We start from the raw sequence: 17,218 nt of genomic DNA on the forward strand, positions 1-17,218 counted from the left end.
TGTGTTTAGAAGGTGTATTACTGTGTTTAGAAGGTGTATTACTGTGTTTAGAAGGTGTATTACTGTGTTTAGAAGGTCTATTACTGTGTTTAGAAGGTGTATTACTGTGTTTAGAAGGTCTATTACTGTGTTTAGGTGTATTACTGTGTTTAGAAGGTCTATTACTGTGTTTAGAAGGTGTATTACTGTGTTTAGAAAGTCTATTACTATGTTTAGAAGGTCTATTACTGTGTTTAGAAGGTGTATTACCATAATTTTCCCACTTGAGGACTGGAGGGGAACACTAATTGTTATGGAAGTGTATATCTGCCGAAAATCTATTGGATAATGCAAATTGTCTAATGATAAATCAATATCACATTTGTCATTTCTTTCCCCATTTCTGTGGGCATAATATCAATTGAACCCAGAACTAAAGTCTCACATAATTTGGTCAGATGCTCGATTACCATGTATGTTTAAGTAGTGTTTTTACAAGAGATTAATATTTGTATAATCTGTGATGACGTTCATATACAAAAATACGGCTTGTTGTTTCCTTAGAACTTTGTTCTGAGAATTTCCCAACAATCTCCAAATTGTTCCCTTTCAATTGCTACCATGGTTATGCATACATATGCTGCTCATATCTTTTTATTTTTGAAACATTTACATTTGGCCTGTCCATAGTTTAAATTATCATGCTGATGTTTGGAAGGTCAGTCCCTGTGATCCATAGCTTAGTCATTGAATTTTGAGAGTGATTACATTTCTCCAGCCTCATCCCTCAGCTGTTTACCAAAAAAAGTGACCGGTTTTTGGGGGTAAACGCTTTGTTGTTGTTGAAATCCAAGAGTGCTTCTTTAATTAAAGTACAGTACTTTTATTGTATGAAAAAGCTGTTTGCTGAGTAATAAGTCCACAGTCACAAAGGAAGTTTATGAAGGCCTTCATGTTTTTAATCAATGCTCAACATTTTACCATGAAAATCATATTTTATGCAACACAGGAAAATGATAAGACTTTGGTCATGTTTATTCAGCAGCTTCTTTTCCCTGTAAGAAGAAAGAAATAATATAATGGATCAGTAATAATAATGAACATGATAAATATATGGATAGAATATAATGGATCAGTAATAATAATGAACATGATAAATATATGGATACAATATAATGGATCAGTAATAATAATGAACATGATAGACTTGGATAGAATATAATCGATCAAGTCTTTAATGCTCAGTGCTCAGCTTGGATTTTAGACGTTGAAGTACTATATATATATATATATATATATATATATATATATATATATATATATATATATATATATATATACTATGAGTACTATATAATATTTTTTGTTGTTGTTGCCCTACCTGAAATGTGCTTCTTAGAGATCTTAAATACAGTTGAGTGTAAAAGGTCAGTATTGACCTCTGTGAAGACTGAATCATAGGTGGTGTTGATGTGTTCATATCTGAACATGAGTCAGGTACAGGTTTAGCAGCAGTTCTGTACCTTTCCAGAGTCACGGGTCTTGGCTCTGAGCTTGTTGACCTGAGTCTCAGCGATGTCAGCACGCTCCTCAGCCTCCTCCAGCTCATGCTGAACCTTCCTGAACTTAGACATGTGCTGGTTTGCTGCTTCCTCCTGGGTGAGGAAAAGAGAGGGAGAGCAGAACATCAGCATTTAAAGTTTGAAGCTTCAGGTAGCAAATTCAAATATTTTTAACAAAACAGATACTGACAGATTTAGGATAACAATGTATACAGGAAGATGGATGATACAGCAGAGGAAGTGAGTGGGAACAAACCGCTGCCTCCAGCACTACCACTAGACCAGCACATTTATATTCAACCCCCTCTTCTTTAAGTTGGTAACACAGGCATAGGAGGCACTCACAAATGTGTATAATTTCTTCAGCATTTACTTGCACTATGAATTGTCATTGTTGACTGGTGAGCTATAGCAACACTTCAACTAAACAGTATGGACATTATGTTTTGTAGGGAAAAAATACATGTTCGATTGTACGCTTTCAGAGAATTTGACTGTCTGTGACTCACCGCTTCCTCAGCCTGCCTCTTGTAGGCCTTCACTTTCATCTGCATCAGTGATTGCCTTTTTGGCCTTCTCCTCTGCATTCCTGGCCTCCTGGACGATGTCGTCCACCTCTCCCTGCACCTGCACCAGGTCAGTCTCCAGCTTCTTCTTGGTGTTCAGAAGGCTGGTGTTCTGAAGAAGGAAACAAGACGATTTGTTTGACTCTCAAGAGAACTTGAGAGAACTTGAGAGTCTGCAAATCTAAAGCAAGCACTGTCAAATTCCAGGTGTGTTTAAACTGTATGCTTGGTTGAGTTTCATTAGAAATGGCTTTGACCCATACCTGGGAGTGCAGCAGTCCAACACGCTCGCTGGCGTCTACCAGCTCAGTTTCAGCCACTTTGCGGCCTCTCTCTGTCTGCTCCAGAGCAACTCTCAGCTCCTCAATTTCAGCCACCATCAGACCGTTTCTACGCTCCACCATGGCTGCCTGCTCCTTCATGTCTTCTGCAGCGCGGACGGCGTCATCAAGGTGCAATTGAGCATCCTGGGGTTCACAATGACATACGTTCATTAGGACTTGTGGAAGTAGAGGTGATAGGATCGATCAGTGATAGAAATGTTCATTGGTAAGAATTTCCCCAGTATCGCTACCTTTAGTACATAAACCACTCTATTCAAATCCTCTGTTCTATTATTTTCTACAGATTCGCAAATCTGCAAACACATCTCTCACAAATCTCTAGCCATGTTCAGATTTTTGAGAGTGATGTCCCTTTACCTTGAGCTGTCCCTGGACGTTCCTTAGCTGTTTCTGGGCCTCAGCGGCCTGCCTGTTGGAGTGGCTCAGCTGGATCTCCATCTCGTTCAGGTCTCCCTCCATCTTCTTCTTCACCCTCAGGGCATCATTCCTGCTCCTGACCTCAGAGTCCAGGGTGCTCTGCATGGAGTCAACCACCCTCTGGCTGTTCCTCTTGATCTGCTCCATCTCCTCGTCCTTCTCAGCAATCTTCCTGTCCACCTCACCCTTGATCTGGTTCAGCTCCAGCTGCACACGCAGAATCTTGGATTCCTCGTGCTCCAGTGTTCCCTGGACAAACAGAAGCAGTCATGTGAATTGTGTTAAATACATTTGGATGTATATAACACAAGGAAGTAAATATATATATACGACTACAATAAACTCCAATACAGGGATCATTGGACTGTAGCTGGCTTTGGCTAGTTTAACACTGCTTTTCCCATCAAACAGCTGTAGTTTGTACCTCAGCCTCCTCCAGAGCGGTCTGGATCTCAGACTTCTCTGTCTCCACGGTCTTCTTGGCCTTCTCCAGCTCATGGATGCTCTTGCCAGTCTCTCCAATCTGCTCAGTCAGGTCAGAGATCTCCTCTACACACACACACACAAGAGCAGTTTAGACTTGGGGGATTTTCAGTGGATATCGCCAATGCACTGAAGTTGACATTGAATCATAATAACAGTGAATTAATTAACAGCAATTAATATTGCTAATGAAACATGAGCCAAATAGAATTGCTGTCAAATGCTCACGTTGCAGGTTCTTGTTCTCTCTCTTCAGAGTCTCCAGATGATCCAGAGCCTCCTCGTAGGAGTTCTTCATCTTGAAGAGTTCAGTGCTCATAGAGCGAGCCTCCTCCTGAGCTCCTTCCAGCTCAGCCTGGCCCTCTTCATACTTCTGCTTCCACTCTGCCAGAACCTAGGCGAATCCATGGGATTTTCATCAGAAGTCATTGATGAAGAGTTTTGAATCAGAAATATGCTACAATTAATCATATTTCAAACAGTAAATATCAGCCTAAGGTGAGGTTTATTCATTTTCACCTTGTCAAAGTTCCTCTGCTTCTTGTCGAGGTTGGCGGCCAATGCGTTGGCTCTCTCAACGTCAATCATGAGGTCCTCCACCTCTCCCTGCAGTCTCTGCTTGGTCTTCTCCAGGGAGGCGCACTTGGAGTTGGTCGCCTCAATGGTCTCCTCAGCCTCCTGCAGACGCTGGGCCAGCTTCTTCCTGTTGCACAACAGAGGGTGGTTTTGTGGAGTGAGAGATATGTTACAATACATATTGATGTAACATTTTCTCAGAGCCTCCTACCACCCTCACCATCCACACCATATCTGAGTTTTTTCTGTTGTGTGCGACTCACTTGGCCTCCTCCAGCTCCTCTGTGCGCTGGATAGCATCAGTTTCATACTTAGTCCTCCACTGAGCCACCTCACTGTTGGCCTTGGACATGCCGCGTTGCAGCTCTGCCTTGGCCTCCTGCTCCTCCTCAAACTGCTCCCTCAGGAGGTCACAGTCATGGCGAGCAGACTGGACACTGTGGGCCAGTGCATTTTTAGCCTGTGAGAATGAAAGACAAGGAGATATGAGTGAGATAGTCAAACACATTATGGTCGAAGTCTCTGAGGGTAGAGAGACAGTAGGAGTCTCTGAGGGTGGAGAGACAGTAGAAGTCTCTGAGGGTGGAGAGACAGTAAGAGTCTCTGAGGGTAGAGAGACAGTAGGAGTCTCTGAGGGTGGAGAGACAGTAGAAGTCTCTGAGGGTGGTGAGACAGGGTGGCGTAGTCACCATCTATATGAAGATATTGCTCTAAACTCTGTGGACGGTGGAGTCCATTTTGGGTCCCTTACCTTGACCTCCTCCTCAGTCGCCCTCTTCAGCTCCTCCACCTGCTGGGTGAAGGCCTGTTTTCCTCTGGTCAGCTGAGACACCAGTGCTTCTTTCTCCTCCAGCTGGCGACCAAACTCACCTGCAGGGACAGAGGGACATCTTGTTAATAGGGTCTCTGTTCTCTAAGATTGAAAATCTATTTTGAGGTATCATAGGGCAATGTTAGTTTCTACAGTACTGTTCACCACGTATGTGGCATGGACTATGTGCATATAGCCCCTAATACATGTTGGCTTCTACTGAAGGAAAGCATTGGCTTGTTGTTTATTGTTGATGGTACCATTTTATGTTAGGAGTCTGGCCCTCTGTCCGCTGATGTCGTTGACCTGGCGAACATTCTCATCATTCTTAGTCTTCAGCTCACTCAGCTGGTCCTCAAGTGTACGGCACATCTTCTCCAGATTGCCCTGTTAGTGAAACATGTTCCATCATTACTTTATATATGTGAATCCTGTCAACTTCAGTTCACTTGAATGGTAATGTAGTTGACCATCCTCAACACTGCTTGACCAAAACATTACTACTCACCTTAGCCTTGGCGACGGCCTCCATGTTGCTAGAGAGGTCATCAATCTCCATCTTGTACTCGCTCTTCTCCTTCTCCAGCTTCTGCTTGACGCGCTGCAGGTTGTCGATTTGCTCCCCGAGCTCAGCCACACTATCGGCCTGCTTCTTGCGCAGAGCGGCAGCTGTGGCCTCATGCTGCAGGGTGGACTCTTCAAGATCACGACGCAGCTTCTGGAACTCAGCCTCACGCTTCTTGTTCATCTCAATCTGAGCAGCAGTGGCGCCTCCGGCCTCCTCCAGCCTCTCACTGATCTCCTCAAGTTCCCTGGAGAGATCAGCCCTCTGCTTCTCAACCTTAGCCCTAGCAGCACGCTCAGCCTCAATTTCCTCCTCCAGCTCCTCAATACGGGCCTAGAACAGGGGGCAGGAGCACGGGGGATGAACACTACAATACAGTTGAAACAATTGAACCTCACAAAATAAATATAGTATGTATATTTTGCATAAATGTGTTTAATAAAAGTCAGTTACACTAATATATTCAGTAGAGAGTGTCCCATGCAGGAGCCAAACCCTCAAAGGTAAGAAGTTAGTCAGAGGACTCTAGATGGATATAAGCCATTTTAACATGGATATTGTCATTGAGGGCTGAGTGGGGATAGTAAGAAGCACCAACAAGAAACACCATCTTCCAACCTACTGAGCCATCAGAAGCCACCTGGAAAACTGTCTGCTGCCAGAAAAAGTGTACTTTTTTTAAAAGGAAATTATTTAAGTCTGTGCTTTTCTGTACTGGAGTTTATATCCTGTACTGTACCTGGAGTTCCTTGATCTTCTTCTGCAGCTGAGCTCCCAGAGACTGCTCATCCTCAATCTTGCTGAGGAGCTGGGTGGTCTCAAACTCCTTCCTAAGAAACAAAAATATGTCAATTGCAGAGTTGGTTTTGGTTCGATAGTGTAAAGGGAGAGTATTATACCATTCACTTTGCTTTTAAGAATCAATGTAAATGCTCTTTCATCATTACAAGAATTAGCCAAAAACAACCATTATAGCAGATAATACTGTAGTCATTTGTTTGTGTTTACTTCTTGATTTTCTCATCAGCTTGCTGCTTGTCATTCTCCAGGTCCATTATGGACTCCTGGGCCAGTTTCAGATCCCCCTCCAGCTTTCTCTTGGATCTCTCAAGGTCCATACGGAGCTTCTTCTCTTGTTCCAGAGAACCTTCAAGCTAGAAGATAAAAACACATATATTGTTAAAATCTAAACAACTAAAGATAATATCATCTTACATGCTATCATGGCCAAAATGTCCAACTCCACTCACGTCGTCCACTTGCTGTTCCAGCTTGGTCTTGGCCTTGGTCAGAGTGTTGACTTTGTCCTCCTCTGCCTGCAGGTCATCCAGTGTCTGCTGGTGGGCCTCTTGGAGGGCTTTCTTCTCCTTGGTCAGCTTGGCAACACTCTCATCCATAGACGCCATCTCCTCTGTCAGGTTTTTAACCTGTAAATGGCCACAACATAATTATACTTCACCATAAAGGGGAGATTTAGTTTGTTATATATTACATTCAATTAATTTAGATTAGAAATGCCTCAACAATTACTGTACTATAGATTCAACACTAGGTGGCAGTGTTCACCATGCCAGTCTACTGAATGGAAGTCAAACATTACATTTTTTACTTTTATATAAATAGGCAAGTCAGTTAAGAACAGATTCTTATTTTCAATGACGGCCAAGGAACAGTGCCTTGTCCAGGGGCAGAACGACAGATATAAATATTTTTTCATACATTTTTTACCTTGTTATCTTGTGTAACCTTTCTGTTACTAGTCCAACGCTCTAACCACTAGGCTACCTGCCGCCCCATGAGGGGGGAGTAGAACATGCAATACATTTGGGGAGTACCCCTCAACTGAAATTCTACTATTGTGTCCTAATTGTTCCTGCACCCACAATACAATGTGAATTCCATTTCTGTTAAGCTATGTTTTGATTTGATTATTGATTTGATTATTGTTTGGTTAGACTGTCTATGGTAAGACACAATACCTTGTTTTCAGTGGCATGCTTCTCCTTCTCCACTTTGGCCAGGGTGAGCTCCAGGTCATCAATGTCCTTCTTCAGCTCAGAGCACTCATCCTCCAGCTTCCTCTTCTTGGCAGTCAACTCAGCATTGATCTCCTCCTCATCCTCCAGTCTCTCGGTCGTCTCTTTGAGTTTGGCCTCCAGCTGGATCTTGCTCTTGATGAGCCCCTCGCACCTTTCCTCAGCATCGTTCAGACTCTCTCCTTCCTGGTTTCATAACAGGAGAAACAAAATCAGAGGCCTCACTTTGTGTATCAAAGTATACATTTTACTCAAAGAGGTCAGAGCAAATCAATAGGGCAATAAATAGGGCAATAAAAATGTGTGTTCATATGTATGTGTATTCATGTGTATGTAAATGTGCCCGTAATGAGGGTTGTTTTTTCACTCACAGATGCGACTTGGAGTGCCAGGTCGTTCTTCTCCTGCGTCAGGGCCACCAACTTCTCCTCCATTTGCTTCTTTGTGGCCAGAGCCTTGGCCAGGTCTGTCATCATCTTCTCCTTCATGTTGGCCAGCTCCTTCTCAGTCTCAGCGCTCTGCAGCAGGGGCTTGATCTTGAAGTACAACTTCATCCATGGCCAGGTTTTCACATTCATGAATGAGCGGATGTTGTACTGGATGGCGTAAATTGATTCTCTGGTCGACAGAAAGGATACAGTAGCATGGTGAGTGACATGCTTGAAGCTACATTCTGTGATTAGATGAACAACAAAACAGAACCACCTGCCACTGTTTGTTTACAGCTGAGGAATGGGGCTAGGGAAATATAACCCCTCTTAAATTAATAGACAGCTCTCTAGATGCAAGGACTGACAGGTAGTGCATGCTAAGCTCATGAGGCATTTTATATTCTTCAAGAATGAATGGGTAAATACCACACATGTACATGTCAATTGACCAGCCAAATCCCAAACTGCAGCTATAAAGCTAGAATCCTTAGTTGCTACATCCATTTCTGGACTAAATGAATTAACCCAAAAGCTTTAGTAGACCATTATAAGATGCACTTTCTCATTCTGAACAGCTCACAGCATATACAGTATGTAATCATAATGCATTAGATACAGGTGGTTGACAGAAAGCTTTGCCAAGATGTCTACTATTCCTCACCTCCTCTCCATCATCTTGCTAAACTCTCTCCTCATGAGGAATCCACGGCTGAGAGCCTGGACCATGCCGACTAGAGAGGCCAGCTTCTCATCTCTCATCTCCTCCAGGACACCCAGCAGACCGGCTTTGAAGAACACCTGAGACACAGGTTACCATGGTCAATGGAACCACAGATGGTGACAGATAGAAAAGGTTGAATCAAAAGAGGGGAACAACACCACTAGATTGATTTAAACAACATTAACTTTGATATGGTTACAAACAAACCATGTGATAGGTTGTTTCTAGGTTGTTAGTTATAAATTAATAGTTATAGATTAATAATGTACACAGATACAGATAACAGCATTCATACCACTCTAACACAATGTACATGAAAAATAGTTTAGTTTCTCTTCTATACTTGTGATGCATGAATTTGAAGAAAAACACTACAATGTTTTTCCACCTTTTCCATGAGTTAAATGAAGAAGAAAGAACAAAAGGATGGGTAGATCATCTGGAGAGATTTTATATGGTACAGGTATAAATTATCATTGAAGTTGTGTTTGTTGTCAGCTTTTGCTGGGGGTATTTGACTGACCTTGGTGTGTCCAAACTTGTAATCCTCGTGATTCACATCAATGGATCCAAGCAGCTTCTCAGAAGCCTTCTTGTTGTCCATGAACTGGCCCTCAGGGATGACACTGGCATTCAGTACTTTGTACCTGAATAAAGATAGATTATTTACATATGTGAAGTTGTAGGTTGGTTATATTACGTAAAAGGTGAGCTTATCCTTGGAGCAGATCTATGTGTGTGTGCATTTATGTTTGTATACCTCTGCTTGAAGTCAGCATAGATGATTCTGCTGGGGAAGCCCTTTCTGCAGATCCTGATACCCTCCAGTACACCATTACACCTGAGCTGGTGGATAACCAGGAAGTTCTCCATCAGACCTGGTAAAACAAAACAAGTCTCTTTTAATACTCATAAACAAGTTAAAGATTGGGATTGTTAAGGTTACTGGTACTGTACTGATAAGATTACATATTTAACTCAATATTTACACTCATCCCCAAAATAATAATGATGGTGCTCAGAAAATGGTAGATTCTGTGTTTGGCCGCCTTACCTGAGGCACAGTCTGTCCCTTGGTCACATACTCGTTGCCGACCTTCACTCTTGGGTAGCACAGAGCCTTCAACATCTCAGCTGAATTCAGGCCCAGCAGGTAGCCGATTTTATCAGCCACTGGAGAGAGAACCAACAACAACAGACTCAAGATCACTTGTTTTTGATGTCACACTGACAAAATAGTTTGGCTAACGTTTTTGTGGTTTAGGTTCTCACATATCCATCATTTCAAATCATTTCTGGAGGTTGGAATTTTGTCTTAAAAAAGACTCCTGCCTGACTTTCATATGAAACTTATGTGTTCTACACTGGAAGTACAAAACATTAGGAACACCTGCTCTTTCCATGACATAGACTGACCAGGTGAATCTAGGTGAAAGCTATGATCCCTTATTGATGTCACCTGTTAATTCCACTTCAATCAGTGTAGATGAAGGGGGGGGACAGGTTAAAGAAGGATTTTTAAGCCTTGATACAGTTGACACATGGATTGTGTATGTGTGCCATTCAGAAGCTGAATGGGCAGGACAAAATATTAACGTGCCTTTGAACGGGGTATGGTAGTAGGTGCCAGGCGCACCAATTTGAGAGTGTCAAGAACTGCAACGCTGCTGGGTTTTTTACACTCAACAATTTCCTGTGTGTATAAAGAATGATCCACCACCCAAAGGACATCCAGCAAACTTGACACAATTGTGGGAAGCATTAGAGCCAGCATGGGCCACCATCCCTGTGGAACATTTTCGACACATTTCTGAGTCCAAGCCCTGACAAATTTATGCTGTTCTGAGGGCAAAAGGGGGTGCAACTCAATGTTAGTAAGGTGTTCCTAATGTTTTGTACATTCAGTATATTTCTATCTTTGGGAATGGGACTAATGCTTCACATATTGTATATCTATGAGTAGGACTCACCCTCTGTGCCGTCTGGCTCGGCCTGCTCCTCACGTTGCTTCTGCTTGAATTTCATGTTGCCATGGTGCAATACAGCTCCTGTCAGCTTGTAGATGGCCTGCTTCTCTTCATTACTGAAGCCCAGGATGGTAATGGCATCCTGGCATTAAAGAGGAAGTACAACAGTGATGAACTGAACGGTAGTTTGGTATGTGAAAAAAAAAATACATGAACATTCCCAGCTGCCACCAAGTTGGAATTTCACGGTGCATTCAGTGTGTATGGTGGTCCTACCCATTCCCTATCTAGAGTTTGGTGAACCCTTTGTTTGACTCACATCTGTGGCATCCAGCTCATCATTGTCATTGATGCTGGCCACAGTGATCTGTCCCTGGCTGCACATGGGGAAGTCGTAGGGGTTGGTGGTGATGAGCGCCATTTCTGTGGACAACAGAGAACAGCTTGTCAGTTAAATGTCTTAGAATTCTGATGTCCTACCTTTATAGTATCTCTCCCTCCTTTACTCAGTAGATGGACTCAAGGATACATGTAGTATATAATAAATAGCATCAAAAGAGGAGACTGAGACTTGTGGACTAGTGCATCACTAGATAGATATTTCCCAGAGACCTGACCCATGTCTAGAGGCCTTGCTACCTTGGATGTAATCATTGTAATAGTATTATTAGTGTGGAGGGGTTGAGGGTAGATGAAGGATGGGACTAAAAACAAACAAAAGACAACTATTGTAAAATATATTGTGTATGTAAAATGTATATAGTATGTATAAACTGGAAGTAGAAGCCTAAGTATTGTTGTCCATTAGTTTAATCCAATTAGGGGAGGGATGGTAGGGTTGGGGGAGGGGTTTAGGGGAGGGGTGGTAGGATTAGGGGAAAACATGGGTGGGAATCATTTTCTCTGAACCTTTACTTTGTCGTACCAACTATCTCAGGTTTGTGGTTGGTCATCATCTGGAAGAAGATGTGGTAGCCTCTCTCATCAGGCAGCTGGAAGGTCACTCTGGACTTCTCCAGCAGGTCTGAGAGAGAAAGAGAGAGAACGAATTAAACAAAGAGAAAGAGAACATGTGATAAAATTACATTTGATGATATGATCTCCCAAAAAATAATATGTGTGAATTTAGGAAAGCATTGAGAAACAATCAAAACCAACTCACAGGTTTCAATGTCAGCTTTAGCCAGTTTGCCACCTTGGAAGTGAATCCTGATGAATTTACCCTGTAGTAGAGCATGGGGGTTAGAAATAGGTCAACAAATAAATTAACATTTTACTTTGATAGACCCCTTTAAATGTTACAGTTTGTTGGACAGATATTGGATCTATTGATACAGATATAGGATCTTGATGGAGGATCCAGTTTGCTACAGCAGGGGGGAAAATCCTGCAGCAACAGGAAATGTGGATTATTATGTGGATTGCAAATAAAAAAATTTAAATCTATTTTTTTATTACTACAGCAAATCAAGTCTGAAATGTTAAAATGTAACTATAGGGAACTAATGAAATACATTTTTCCAATTTAAGTTAACTTCCATAGTATGCCCTTCATACTTACAAAGCGAGACGAGTTGTCGTTCCTCACTGTCTTGGCATTACCGTAAGCCTCCAGCAGAGGGTTAGCTGCAATGATCTGATCCTCAAGAGACCCCTGATTGAGACAAACACAAGTTGCTCAGAAACTGGTAAAGTGGTAAAGTAATTTTTTCTTCATTGCTTGAAATGTGTTAAAATGGCAAACATAAGAATAACCTACCTGCATTTTGCCGGGGTCTGCTTCCTTCTTCTTCTCTCCACCAGACACTGCAATGGTGGCGAAGTACTGGATGACACGCTTGGTGTTGACAGTCTTTCCTGCACCGGATTCTCCACTGGTTTATATGACAGAGAAATAGGGGGTTTAGTTACATGTTTGAGTGTCAGAGTGGCTTTCACCAAGAAATAGCATGAAAAATATACTGTTGCCCTGTTTTCTAACATAAGTAAATCATTAACAAATACTCCTTCTCATCGACTCATTACACATAACCTAATGCTCTAATCTATTCATAATGTAATGTATTTCATCACACCAAGTGACCCAACTTAATACAATAGAAACACTTTCTCAAGTGCCATTTTAGTAAACAACTTACGTAATCAGGACGGACTGGTTCTCCTTATCTGGAACCAAAAAACACATTGCTTATCATACTCAAGCAACATTATGGGGACATTATTTAATTCATAGCATCATCATGAATTTTACTTTGGAACATTCTTTTCAAGGGTAGTGAAATCAGATATTCCCAGCAAACTGTTATTACCTAGACTAGAAAACAGTAGATACCTCTCTGAAGCATATTTTAATTTCCATTGGACTTTGAGATCCATCCATCCATCCTTCCATCCTTCCTTCCTTCCTTCCATCCATCCATCCATCCATCCATCCATCCATCCATCCATCCATCCATCCATCCATCCATCCATCCATCCATCCATCCATCCATCCATGAATGAGAGCTCGTACCAATCAGCATGAACTGAAAGGCGTTGTCAGAGACGGAGAAGATATGGGGTGGAGCCTCCATCCTCTTCTTCCCTCTGTAGGCGTTGACAACCTCCATGTCGTATACGGGGAGCCACTTGTAGGGGTTCACCGTTGCACAGAAGAGCCCAGAGTAGGTCTGGATGAAAGAAGAAATAAATTAGGGGATTAGTAAAGTCAGATGTTCTTTTACCTGGATTTATGTGAGGATGTGGGTGTTTGGTATGCTGATGTGGGTCTACTGTATTGATATGTTTTGGTTTCTACCATTAATTTACAGTGGGGTCACTTTACTGAGCTATATTGTAGGCTGCAAAAGTATTTTATTTTATACTAATACAATTGCTTGTAAAAAAGTATTTTGTTTTTAACAAGTAATATATTTCTCTCTCAAAGAGATAAGGGTCAAAATTATAGAGGTCTATTTTCATGTCATTCAACCAAAGCACTGTTTCAAATCCAAGTGCCAGTTCCATTTTAGTAAAGCCGTTTACATTTGTTGGATGACACGAAAATAGAGCTCTTTGGGTAAGCCAACCAGTGATGGGTTTGGTGCTGAAATTAGAATACATAAGCAGAAAATAACCCCATTCCTACTGTAAAATATGGTTGTGGATCCTTGATGTTATGGTGCTATTTTGCTTCCACTGGTCCTGGGGCCCTTGTTAAGGTCAATGGTATCATGAACATTATCAAGTACCTGGATATTTTAGCCGAACACCTCGTTGCCTCTGCCAGAAGGCTGAAACTTGGCCGCAAGTTAATCTTCCAGCAGGACAATAAACCCACGTTCACATGAAAATCTACAATGAAATGGTTAATTGGCCACAAAGTCAACATTTGGCAAAGGCCATCTCAGTCTCGGGACTTGAAACCCATTGAAAACCTGCGGTTTGAATTCAAGAGGGCAGTCAATAAGAATGTCAAGGATCAGGAAGGATTCGGTATGGATGAGTGGTATAAGATCCCTCCCAACTCATAAAAGATTTTAGAAAACATTTTTGCTCATATTTATCAAGAGTGTCAATATTTTTAGACTCCTCTGTATGGGTAGTACTGTATTTATGTATTTCTTATGTTCATGTATGTGTATGTTTGTATTTGCAGGTTTCTTACATAGATCATCCATGCTGCATAACGCTCTTTGAGGTTATACAACACAGAGGCTTCATTCAGGTAGGTCATCATGGCCATGTCCTCAATCTTGTCGTACTTAGGGGGGTTCATCTCATAGATGTCTGCATCTTTGAACTCTTTTCCTTCCTGAAACAGTCAGAAATCTAGATTACACACAGATCAAACTGGACATGACTATGTTTTTTTGCTGATTAAATACAAGTTTAATAATGAAAAAAATGCATTTCACATTTAATCCAACTACTTAGTTATCACCCACTGACACATACATGGTGATTATTGACTAGTCAACATCAGAAATGTGTTAGTTAAATACTGCCTTCAAAAAACAATGAAATGCTTCAAAAAGTATTCATAACCCTTAATTTATTCCCGATTTTGTTGTATTACAGCCTGGATTCAACATGTATTAAATATATATTTTTAAAATACATTTTTGCACATTTATTGATAATGAAATACAGAAATATCTCATTTACATAAGTATTCACACACCTGAGTCAATACATGTTAGAATAACCTTTGGCAGAGATACAGCTGTGAGTCTTTCTGGGTAAGTCTCCAAGAGCTTTATACACCTGGTTAGTACAATAATTGTGCATTATTTTTTTTTTTATTCTTCAAGCCCTGTCAAGCTGGTTGTTGATCATTGCTAGACAGCCATTTCAAGTCTTGTCATAGAGTTTCAAGCAAATTTAAGTCAAATGTAACTAGGCCATTCAATGTTGTCTTGGTAAACAACTCCACCGTATATTTGGCCTTGTGTTTTAGGTTATTGTCCTGCTGAAAATATGAAGAGTGGTATTCAGTCATGTGTTGGATTTGCTCCAAACAATACACTTTGTCTTCAGGACATGAAGTTCATTTCTTTGCCACATTCTTCAGAGTTTTACTTTTAATTACTTATTGCAAATAGGATGCATGTTTTGGAATATTTCTATTCTGTATAACATTTCTTATTTTCGCTCTTTCATTTAGGTTAGCATTGTTATAATGTTGTTGCTCCATCCTCAGTTTTCTCCTATCACAGCCATTAAACTCTGTAACTGTTTTAAAGTCACCATTGGCTTCATGGTGAAATCCATGAGTGATTTCCTTCCTCTTTGGCAACTGAGTTAGGAAGGGCACCTGTATCTTCATAGTGACTGAGTGTATTGAAATACCATCCAAAGTGTAATACATTTTTTTTATTTTTTTTACCCATCTACCAGTAGGTGCCTTTCTTTGCAAGGCACTGGAAAACCTCCCTGGTCTTAGTGGTTGAATCTGTTTTTAAAATTCACTGCTTGACTGAGGGACCTTACAGATAATTGTATGTGTGGGAATCAGAGATGAGGTAGTCATTCAAAAATTATGTTAAACACTATTATTGTACACAGAGTGAGTCAATGCAACTTATTGTGACTTGTTGTGCAAATGTTTACTCCTGAACTTATTTAAGCTTGCCGTAACAAAGGGGTTGAATACTTACTGATTCAAGACATTTCAGCTTTTCATTTTAGTCAATCCGTAAATATTTCTAAAAACATAATTCCACTTTGACGTTATGTGGTATTGTGTGTGTGTAGACCAGTGATACAAATACAAAATCTTAAATTCAAGCTGTAACACAACAACATTTTGAAAAATTCAAGAATACATTCTGAATTCTTTTATTTTTATTTTTTCTGATTTCATATTGTTGATATTTTCTTTGATAATTTAGATGATTTTTCAAGGAATAGTGTAATTGCACGAACTTGAATACTTTTCAGATCAGGCTTACCTCCTTAGTGCCGTCAGGTTTCGTGACTGTTACAGTACACTTCCCGTCGGCCCTGGCAGTGACCAGACCCTTAAGGTACAGCTCCTCCTTGTCTGTCACATAGCAGGAGTTCTTTGAATCAAAGGGTGCGGTTTGTGCCTCAATCCTTTCCCTCTCAGGCTTACGGAGGTATATGGCAGCCTTGCCGTAGATTTGCATCTCCGCGTCCGTACTCATGGTGACGGATAACTAGGAAAGAGATGAAACAAGAAACATGATTGACTCTGTGGTGCTTCCTCCCCAGTCAACAGAGTTAAGTGAACAGTATCTCTCAGAATATTCTCATCACTTTTTATGTGAAGAGTCAAACCATGTCTCACCTTCTTTTCCCCCTCCTACAGATGAATGTGTACTTCTTGGAGGACCCTGTAAAACATTAGGGTGTTGTGAAAACACACAAGTCTAAAAGCTCATCATTTAGCCGTCGAAGGGTTCGAAAACATTTTGGCAACTCACGTTACTACAAATTCAAATAATTACCCCTGAAAGCCCAGTTACATTCTAGAACCCCCTCAATTTATGGAAATGAAAGTTACAGATTGGAAGTAAAACATTTTAAATCAATGCCACTTTATTGCATACTGTCAAATCTTACAAGAGACATGCATAACTTAATTCAAACACTGCAGTTGTGTGCAAACATGAGACAAATGTAAAAGTTGGAGAGGTCTTACCACAGAGGAAGAAGGTATCTGACTTATGGATGTTGGGGCCTCAGCCTCCTTATATCTGGTTGGAAGTGCTAACCAAGCAACAGTTAATTATGGACCACTCTGGGGAAGGACATGGATTGTAGGAGAGACCTCCCCCCCAGACCTGTGTGTCTGTCTCTCACTAGCACCTCCCACTTCCAGGAACACCACACTCCCATTACATTACTTTTTAATGTCATATTTGTCTCTGAATTGAATTTCACTGAATTTACTTAAAGTAGATATGTCACTACTAATAATTATTATAATGTCAAAACATTTGTTTGATTAGTCAAATTGATTCCAATGTTACTCCCACTGACCCTCAAATACTGTAATGGAGTAATTCCATGTTGCCCCACTACCACTAAAATAGTTTTCATTAAATCTAATCTGACCTGATTTAGTTCCATTTTAGTGGCATTAATCCTCATCAACAACTTTATATATATGTTCACCTGTTATTTATATTATTTAGCTTGTAAACACATCTGAACTGTCTCCTCACCTCATAACATAGATGGCCATTACCTCGTGCTTTGCTCACTTTGATTTATCACTCTGGTGGAACCATATTAAATTAATATTTAAAAGCTA

The 17,218-nt window shown here is 40.9% G+C and overlaps 1 pseudogene; it reads right to left on the bottom strand.

Annotated features, from left to right (window-relative positions):
* Nucleotides 1-912: 912 nt before the first annotated feature.
* On the bottom strand, nucleotides 913-16,264 carry LOC115178561 (myosin heavy chain, fast skeletal muscle-like; annotated as a pseudogene).
* Between the last annotated feature and the right edge of the window lie 954 nt (nucleotides 16,265-17,218).

This window comes from Salmo trutta, chromosome 38 (assembly GCF_901001165.1).
Source record: "Salmo trutta chromosome 38, fSalTru1.1, whole genome shotgun sequence".
NCBI classification, from domain to species: domain Eukaryota; kingdom Metazoa; phylum Chordata; class Actinopteri; order Salmoniformes; family Salmonidae; genus Salmo; species Salmo trutta.